This window comes from Alosa alosa, chromosome 22, assembly GCF_017589495.1.
Source record: "Alosa alosa isolate M-15738 ecotype Scorff River chromosome 22, AALO_Geno_1.1, whole genome shotgun sequence".
Taxonomy (NCBI): domain Eukaryota; kingdom Metazoa; phylum Chordata; class Actinopteri; order Clupeiformes; family Clupeidae; genus Alosa; species Alosa alosa.
Window position 1 is genome coordinate 27,916,010 of NC_063210.1, and position 9,131 is coordinate 27,925,140.

Below are 9,131 nucleotides of genomic sequence, written 5' to 3' on the forward strand. Positions count from 1 at the left end.
ACACCAGTGATACAAACCAAGAGTCTTGCAAAAGCTACCAGTCAGCTCACTGTCAAAAAAATCTCTCTTCTTTTGTCAATTTTGCTCACTGTGGAAAAACCGTGCGTCTTTTGCCAATATTGTTCACTGTGTGTGTGTGTGTGTGTGTTTTGGCAATATTGTTCACTGTGTGTGTGTGTGTGTGCGTGTATGCGTGTGTGTGTTTTGCAATATTGTTCAATATGTTAGATAAACTGCATTAATAACGAGACTTAAGAGTACCTTGACAGCTGGGAAAGGAAGTGCAAAAATAGCACTTGTTCGCTCCAAACTCCTCAAATTGACATTTCGTTTCATTTCAACACATCGTGTAGTCACTAAATTTGACCTAAAACTGGACCTCGCTCAGCCATTCTGTAATATGTTACAATTGTAATGTCGAAGAAATTACTAAATTGTCATAATCTTTATGAAAATTACGTCCAAATTTATAAAGGATTGCTGAACTGGGTCTGGCAAGTCCATTATGAACTGAGGGTGTACTCAAGGTCCGGCAAGTCCATTATGAACTGAGGGTGTACTCAAGGTTTCTTCCTGTTTAAGGGTACGTTCAGACTAAGCGTCTTTTTCTGACAAAAGAAGTTATGCAGACCGTTTTTTCAGTTTGAAAAAAAAATCTGCCAGCGTTCTTGTTCCAAAAAGCAGCCGGAAGCGTTTTTTGCGATAGGCAAAGTGACTATCGTTAGGTGTGAATACAAAATATCGCGGAAGAGAAAATTGTGGTTGGCTATTGCTTTTGATATGTTGTGGTAAAGTTGTGAAGTTATGTCAAACAATTCCCTGTGCTCAGACACTAAAACGAGTCTCTCGACCGGTGTTCTGTCACCTTCTCCATTTTTTACTTGTTGTCATGGGAAACCACAGGTAATCTGCTTGTGATTGGTCAGCTGTAAAAAAGACAGCATGACGTATGGCGTTTTTCCGCTAGAAGCAGCTAAAAGACGGTTGCTGTTGCGTTTTAAAAGAAGCCGACGACTTTTTTGACACGGTCTACATCATAGTATTGTAATGTAAAACGGACGCCTGCAGCTGCGAAAAAGACGCTTAGTCTGAATGTACCCTAAGGGAAACATTTCCTTGTCCCTGTCACCCTATAGACGAAAAGGCCAAAAACCAACACAAATCCTCCGCTGTGTGTGTGCGTGTGTGTATATATGTGTGTGTGTGTGTGTGTCTATGTTTTTATGTGTGTGTGTGTATGTGTGTGTGTGTGTGTGTATGTGTGTCTGTGTATATGTGTGTGTGTGTATGTGTGCTTGTGTGTGTGTGTATGTACATGTGTGTGTGTGCATGTGTGTCTGTGTTTTTGTGTGTGTGTGTGTGTGTGTGTGTGTGTGTATGTGTGTCTGTGTATATGTGTGTGTGTGTCTGTGTGTTTGTGTGTGTGTGTGTGTGTGCATGGAGTGCAGAGGTCTAGTGTGTGCATGCATGCGTGTGTGTGTGCATGTAGTGTGGAGGACATGTCTGAAAAGCCGTTTAGGGGCAGCCGTGGCCTACTGGTTAGCACTTTGGACCTGTAACCGGAGGGTTGCCGGTTCAAACCCCGACCAGTAGGCATGGCTGAAGTGCCCTTGAGCAAGGCACCTAACCCCTCACTGCTCCCCGAGCGCCGCTATTGATGCAGGCAGCTCACTGCGCCGGGATTAGTGTGTGTTTCACCTCACTGTGTGTACACTGTGTGCTGTGTGTGTTTCACTAATACACGGATTGGGATAAATGCAGAGACCAAATTTCCCTCACGGGATCAAAAGAGTATATATACTTATACACGGGATCAAAAGAGTAGATATACTTATACTTATAAAACAGCTCACGACTTCCTTCTACAGACACTCACATACTTATTTACCTGTTCACCTCTTTCCTGTTTCTCGACTCAACAAAGCCTCAGGCCCTTATCTAAGATAAAGTGTGTGTGTGTGTGTGTGTGTGTGTGTGTGTGTGTGTAATGTAACCTCCTCTATCAGGAATCCAAAGTCACTGTTCCTGGCACCTGTCATCAAGGGTCACTATACAGGTTTTTGACAACAACAAGAGATGTTTCAGGAAATGAGGAGAGCATCCAGTACAGATTATGCGTCTCACTTAGAGCCATAAAATCAAGAGTTCCAAAACACCTGTACAGAAGGGCTGTATCGCAGGAGGGTGGAGGAGGGTGGGGTGTATTTCTGATGCTGAAGGGCTGTATTGCAGGAGGGTGGGGTGCATTTCTGATGCTGAAGGGCTGTATTGCAGGAGGGTGGGGTGCATTTCTGATGCTGAATGGCTGTATTGCAGGAGGTGTATTTCTGATGCTGGAGGGCTTAATCTAGTAACTCATTGACTACTGACCACGTAATTGGACGTTTTCAGTTCCAAAACTCCCATAACTCCCATAATCCAGAAACTGGTGCTGCTGGAGGTGCCCGTCGTGGGCTGCATCTTTTTCCACGGCCTCTTACGGGAGTTTCTGTTTTCTCTACCGCTCTGGGTTCACTGAGCTAACCAGTGTAGTGTTAGCTGATAGGCTACGCTAACCAGTATAGTGTTAGCTGATAGGCTACGCTAACCAGTGTAGTGTTAGCTGATAGGCTGAGCTAACCAGTGTAGTGTTAATGGGCTACGCTATCCAGTGTAGTGTTAATAGGCTATTGTATTGAGGGTTGTGGGCAGCCGTGGCCCACTGGTTAGCACTCTGGACTTGTAACCGGAGGGTTGCCGGTTCGAGCCCCGACCAGTGGGCCGCGGCTGAAGTGCCCTTGAGCAAGGCACCTAACCCCTCACTGCTCCCCGAGCGCCGCCATTGTAGCAGGCAGCTCACTGCGCCGGGATTAGTGTGTGCTTCACCTCACTGTGTGTTCACTGTGTGCCGATTGGGTTAAATGCAGAGACTAAATTTCCCTCACGGGATCAAAAAAGTATATATACTTATACTTACTATCTATACACTATCCAGTGTAGTGTTAGCTGATAGGCTATGCTAACCAGTGTAGTGTTAATACACTACACTAATAGGCTACACTAACCAGTGTAATGTTAATACAGTGGGCAGTGCTTCGACTTGGCCAGCTTCACTTGCGGTCCGCGCGTGGGATCACGCGGTATCACGCGACTTTAATTTGTATTTTTCCAGTGAGACGCTGCAACAACCCAAACAACCGGTAGATAGCTCAAGTGAGCAGGGTGTCTCGTAAGAAGAAATGGAGCCTGGAAAACCCTACACAGACTTCACTACAGACTTTAGCAGACTGGTTTAGAAATAATGTAATAGCCAGAAATATGCCTGCCCTGCCCTAATAAAGAAATATTTGGTTAACTGCGAAGTGAACCCGTTTGCAGCCGTGAGAGACAGGGACAAATTAAACATTCTGGTTTTCTCCGAGTGCAACGATGATAGACAGACATCATTTGGACAAAATATAGAGTATTAACCTCCGTTGCTCAGCCAAATGCCTTCCTGTTACGCCCTGTTATCACGGAGTTACAGGCTTATAAATCCATTTTTGATGGTCACAAGTTTACTTCATTAGGGACTGTTCGTTATTTATTTAAGGCTACCGAGGAGTTTTTGGGAGCATTAGTCCAAAAAAAGACGTGACCCTCCCTCGCCAGCAATACATTTTTCTATGACCCTCCAAAGTGATTAGGGAAAAAATCACTGTCAACTTTTCCGGGTTTATCGCCTACTGTATTTTAACGTTTTACATATTTGGCCATAAGCCGTTTATCATAGGCTATCACGAAACCAAACTACAAAGGCAAACACTTTAACAGGGGGAATTAATTGGGCATGAATCATGCTGAACGCTATTTCGCTACCTTAGAATAATAAGGTTCTATCTGCGTTTTGAGTAGGTAGGCCTACAACCGACGATTGAAACTGGGACTAATGAAACATTCCGGTTTTTTTCTCCGAGTGCAACGATGATAGACAGTCATCATTTGACAAAACATGGAGCATATTAACCTCCGTTGCTCAGCCAAATGCCTTCCTGTTACGCCCTGGTATCCGCGGAGTTACAAGCGATAAACCATTTTGATGGTCACAAGTTTACTTCATTAGCGGTTTATTTTTTGGATTATTAAAGAGTGTTTTTCATTTAAAGGTTTGACTTCGCGGCTTATTCAGTAGAGCATTTAGTGCTCTCCCCAATCCCAGACGTTCACATTGCATGTTTGTTTGTAATGGATGCAACCGCTGGAGATAGGCTATGCGCTTGACAATGAGTTGTTAACAGAACCAAGACATATAGCCCAGCAGCAATCTAGGGACTGATCGTTATTATGACCGCCCGCGCATGGCTGCGATCATCATATAGGTTTATTTCAGGTTTTTTTTTTTTTTTCGCATGCCCAAATTTCCGCCAATGATTCCCGGGACACTGAAAGACCGGGGTACAAGAAACTTGGTGGGCATGTAACCCCACATGGATAGCATGGAACCATCGTTTTTGTTTTGATCTGTAGCCCCCCCGCTGGACTGGACCCCCCGAAAGGAGGGTAGGGCAGACACAGTTTTCTGTGAATATCTTGAAAACCGTAGGGTTTAGGAGGACCATTTTTTTTTTGTATGTTGATCTCAAGGGGCCATGTCAACCCATTCCATAACCACTCATTTCATGTATAGCGCCACCTAGTTAAACACAAAAAGTAAAATGAGGTGTTGTAATTGAAGGTATCTGTGACCTAACATAGTCAAAACTGCACGAAATTTGAATTGTAGGATCATTATGACACCCTCTGTATGCACGCCAAGTTTTGTGGAATTCCGTCCATGGGGGGCCACACAATAAATTAATTTATGTTACTATACACCAACTGGCCTGTAGGTGGCCGGAGACAGTTTTCTGTGAATATCTCGAGAACCGTGAGGGCCTAGGAGGTCCACCTTTTTTTTTGTATGTTGGTCTTAAGGGGCATGTCAACCCATCCCATTACCACTTATTTCATGTATAGCGCCACCTAGTTAAAAAAATTAAAAGCAAAAAATTAGGTGTTTTCATCACAATATCTCTGGCTGACAAGGTCAAAACTGCACGAAATTAAAAGTGTAGGATCATTATGACACCCTCCGAATGCATGCCAAGTTTTGTGTACTTTCGTTCATGGGGGTCTTACAATAAAATAATTTATGTGTACATTTAGTGACGCATACACCAACAAGGATTCCCGACACTGAAAGACCGGGTACACAAAACTTGGTGGGCATGTACCCCCACATGGATAGCATGGAACCGCCATTCTTCGTTTTTGATCTGTAGCCCCCTGCTGGACTGGACCCCCGAAGGAGAGTAGGGCAGACACAGTTCTCTGTGAATATCTTGAGAACTGTAGGGGCCTAGGATGACCAATTTTTCCGAATGTTTGCCTCCAGGGGTCATGTTAACCTATTCCATGTGCACACATGTGCATAAACAGATACACACGCACACACATACATTTACAGTAATCATAACGCATGACACATACTCACACAGTAGACATACGCATGCATGCACATGCACAAACACACATACGCAGGCAAACACACAAGCACACACACACACACACACACACACACACACACCCACACACATAAACATAAATTTGTACACGCACACATGCACATAATTCAAGAATTTTTCCGTCATCTACTCCCCTGAATTTTTTGGTCATTGATACCCGACACCAACCACCGGGTACATGAAATTTGGTGGGTATGTAGCCCCACCAGACTTTTACGAAAAATTTCATTTTTGCCATGGGACCACCACCACTCATTGGCCTGTAAATGGCGGTGCACACATATACACATGCACACACACAGGCACCCACATACTATCGGTATTAGAACGGCCCGATACATAATTACAAATTCAGTAGGATTAAAAGAAAGCCAAAATAAATATTCATCATCATCATCATGGCTGCATTTTCAGTATTGGCGATAAGTAGTCGGTTTGTCCACTAGATGGCGATCGTTGCAGTGAGACGTAATTTTGTTGGAAGTTAAAGTGGGTTGGAAAAAACAATGGACGCCCTACAAGGACTGTAATTTACCGCAGAGCGGACATCTAATAAGGATAGGACGATGTTCACATGAAGTGTAATTCCCATTTCTTCTTGAAGTAAAATAAATCTGAGGATGTTTATCGGACATGCTTGGTTTTTACTGCAGGTACAACGTTAATCTTGTAATATCAATAAGGACCTAGGTAATGTTACCGTTAGCTTAGTTGAGTGATGGAGGCATTTGATTGATTGCATTTGTAGAAAACTATAAATGCGGTTATACCAAGCAAATTGATAGCAGCACTGTTTGTATCTTTCGACTGTCATTTATTGCACGCTACAAAAAATCATTCTGTGCAATGGAAGATTTACCAACGTTACAATCGGTCTGATACAGTTTTGCCTATACATCGTGAGACTGAGACGCCTGTTTATTTTGTTTTAAGTCGTGCATGGTGTGAGAGGGGAATCGATGTGCTTTGATTACAGCTTGGTAGTTGTAGTCTTGTGAAATTAAAAGCACGGTGTGTGAAGTATCCAAACAATGACACCTTCATTTCATTATGGCTGCTTTAGCAACACACCTTAAGCTACTGTGTAGTGGGTCCCATCTAGAAGTGGCTACTTCATTCGGGCTTTCCTTGACTCATGGAGCTGTTTGAATGTTATTACAATTTTTCCCCACGATATGGCAGTTTAAGTCCGGCTTGATACTGTAAGGCTTAAGTAAGCCATTGGTTTCCAAAGGAGATTTAATTTGTGTCGCCAGCATAGCCTATTGACAATTTATGTTGTAAATAGGCCTACCTTATAATCCTACCTGTAGCTTAGGGAAGCTAACAGCTTTCTATTAGGATCTAGTTTGTTAGTTACCGCTTTGTCATAACTCCCTGATGCATTTTTGCATTTAGAATAGCCAGAGCGTGTATATCTCAATCGAAAAATTAAACAATATCGGGTGCCTATGGACTAGGCTGGGAACCCAGCCTGATCTGCCCGCTTATTTATTTTTTTTGATTTCTTAAAAGATTGAGCTTGGTCTGATGAAAGCCAGACTAGCCATGGACCTCAGTTACACAATGCAGGGAACATGAATCAGCCTATTTTTTTTTGCACGAACAATAACGGACAAAAGCTCTTCAACTTTGGGCCGTTAAAATGTGTATGAACAGTCTAGCGACGATTTCATCAAGGCCCATTTGGACATGTCAGTTATTTGCACCACTGGTTAGATGTAAAACAGCATTTCGCTTCAGACTAGGCTACTGTTACTTAATTTGTGCATTAACAATAACGTTTCAGACTACTGTTACTTAATTTGTGCATTGACAATAAAGTATTACATGAACTAAAGATGACTAAAATCTTATGTAGAAGAAGAAACATTCACAAAAATCCATCCATCCAAAATGACCTTTGTTTTTTTGATAGCTGTTGAAACGGCATGGAACTGACAGAGATGTTTTTGTTTATAAATACACAATAAATAAATAAATAAATAAATAAATAACATTATGCTGATACCTTTTGCTTTTCCCAAATACAATGTAGCCTACAGGTGTAAGTGACCTTTCATCAATCCAGTTGCAATGGATGAACTGTAATGAACTGCCCTACTTGTGATTGTTTAGAGATTTTAAAGGTTTTATAACAATGCTACATCTTCTTTGGCTATTCTACAATCTATTCACCTTTTCAGCACCAGTAGGCTACTTTCTGTGCAGCCGCACACACACACTCAGGCATGCCAAACAAGCATACACAAAAGTTTCAAGAGTGGGGGATGGAGTAAAATATGGAGACAAATTGAAGTGTGATTTATTTTTGCGGAACGGATGTACAGGACTGAGCGGCGGTCATATTTTATACCGCTATGCGGTACATCTAGTTTATTGAAGGGGGCCACCGGAGGAATTTTGAGTGCTTCAGTTGGAAGTTGTATGACCCTCTCTGCCTGCTAGAAATTGTTCAATGACCCTCCGACAGAATTGTTAAAAAAGACATGACCCTCCCCTGCCAATTGTCTTCCGCCCGCGCCACAGCCACACACTTTGTGATAACGTTCTTAAATCAATCTTTCCGTGAGCTTGCATACCAGTCCTTCCTTTTCAAATGTGTTGCGCCTGTTTGCACAATTTCACAAATAATCAAATGTGATTAATAGTATGACGAAAATAATCCCTGTGCACGGGGACCCGAAACAATGCATGCCAACTTTATCCGTGTTTATCACGTATTTTAACTTTCCCGCTGTTTTGCCGTTTTAATGTTTTCCCGTAGAATATCCCATATTTTAATACTCTCATAACAGCCCTGCCATCGGGCCTGTCTCTGTGTTGCCCTGTTGCTACCCCTTGCCCCTTCCAATGAAACAGATGTCTTCAAATCATCGTTTTTTTTGCTTGAAGGCGAACTTAGAGTGATGTTAACCTATTTAAGTTTAACGGCGCGATTGTCGTGAGAGCACGATTAATTGGCGCTTGCATGTTCGGCCTTATGTCTACGTGCGCACCTGAGGCTACTCAGCTGCAAGAGAAATAATTTCCCCTGTTTGTATGTTCACTGCAAGTTTTACTATAACCACCAACTCTGCACTGTAGACTGGCTATTTATTTTTTCTGTGAAATAAGCAAATGTATTTGTTCAACTTTATGAAGCAGAATTACGCATAGGGTACTTGGAACATAATACATTTGACAAAGGAAAGATGAATGTTGCTAGTGACAAAATATTAACTTTCAGTGTTTTATTGATGTCTTTGTCATGGGAAGTGTTTTCCCCATGCATTTATTCTAGGTTACTGTCAGTGACCGCCGTGAGAGAAGCGGGTTCTGTGGTTTCGTTCATGTCAGTGACGACGCGAGAGAAGCGGGGTCTGTGTTGTGTTGTGTTGCGTTGCGTTAATTTATTTTCATTGGGCATACCTTGCCGTGCCGTCCACAGCTCTTCAGTTCTGACAAAGCCAAAATTACAAAATTACTCCTTTTGAAACAATGAGTGCAGGAAGCGCGTTTGTATGGTTATATTGCTTGATGGGGGGGGTCCCAAGCAGCTTTCAGCCATAAGGCTACTTTGAGAACATTTCAATTCACCCGACACTAATATTCAAAATGTTGGAAACT

General features: G+C 42.6%; 1 protein-coding gene across 3 annotated transcripts in view; it reads left to right on the plus strand.

Annotated features, from left to right (window-relative positions):
* The window catches only part of LOC125287526 (transmembrane protease serine 9-like), an 86,891-nt gene that overhangs the window by 42,652 nt on the left and 35,108 nt on the right, over positions 1-9,131 (plus strand). The window lies entirely within an intron of this gene.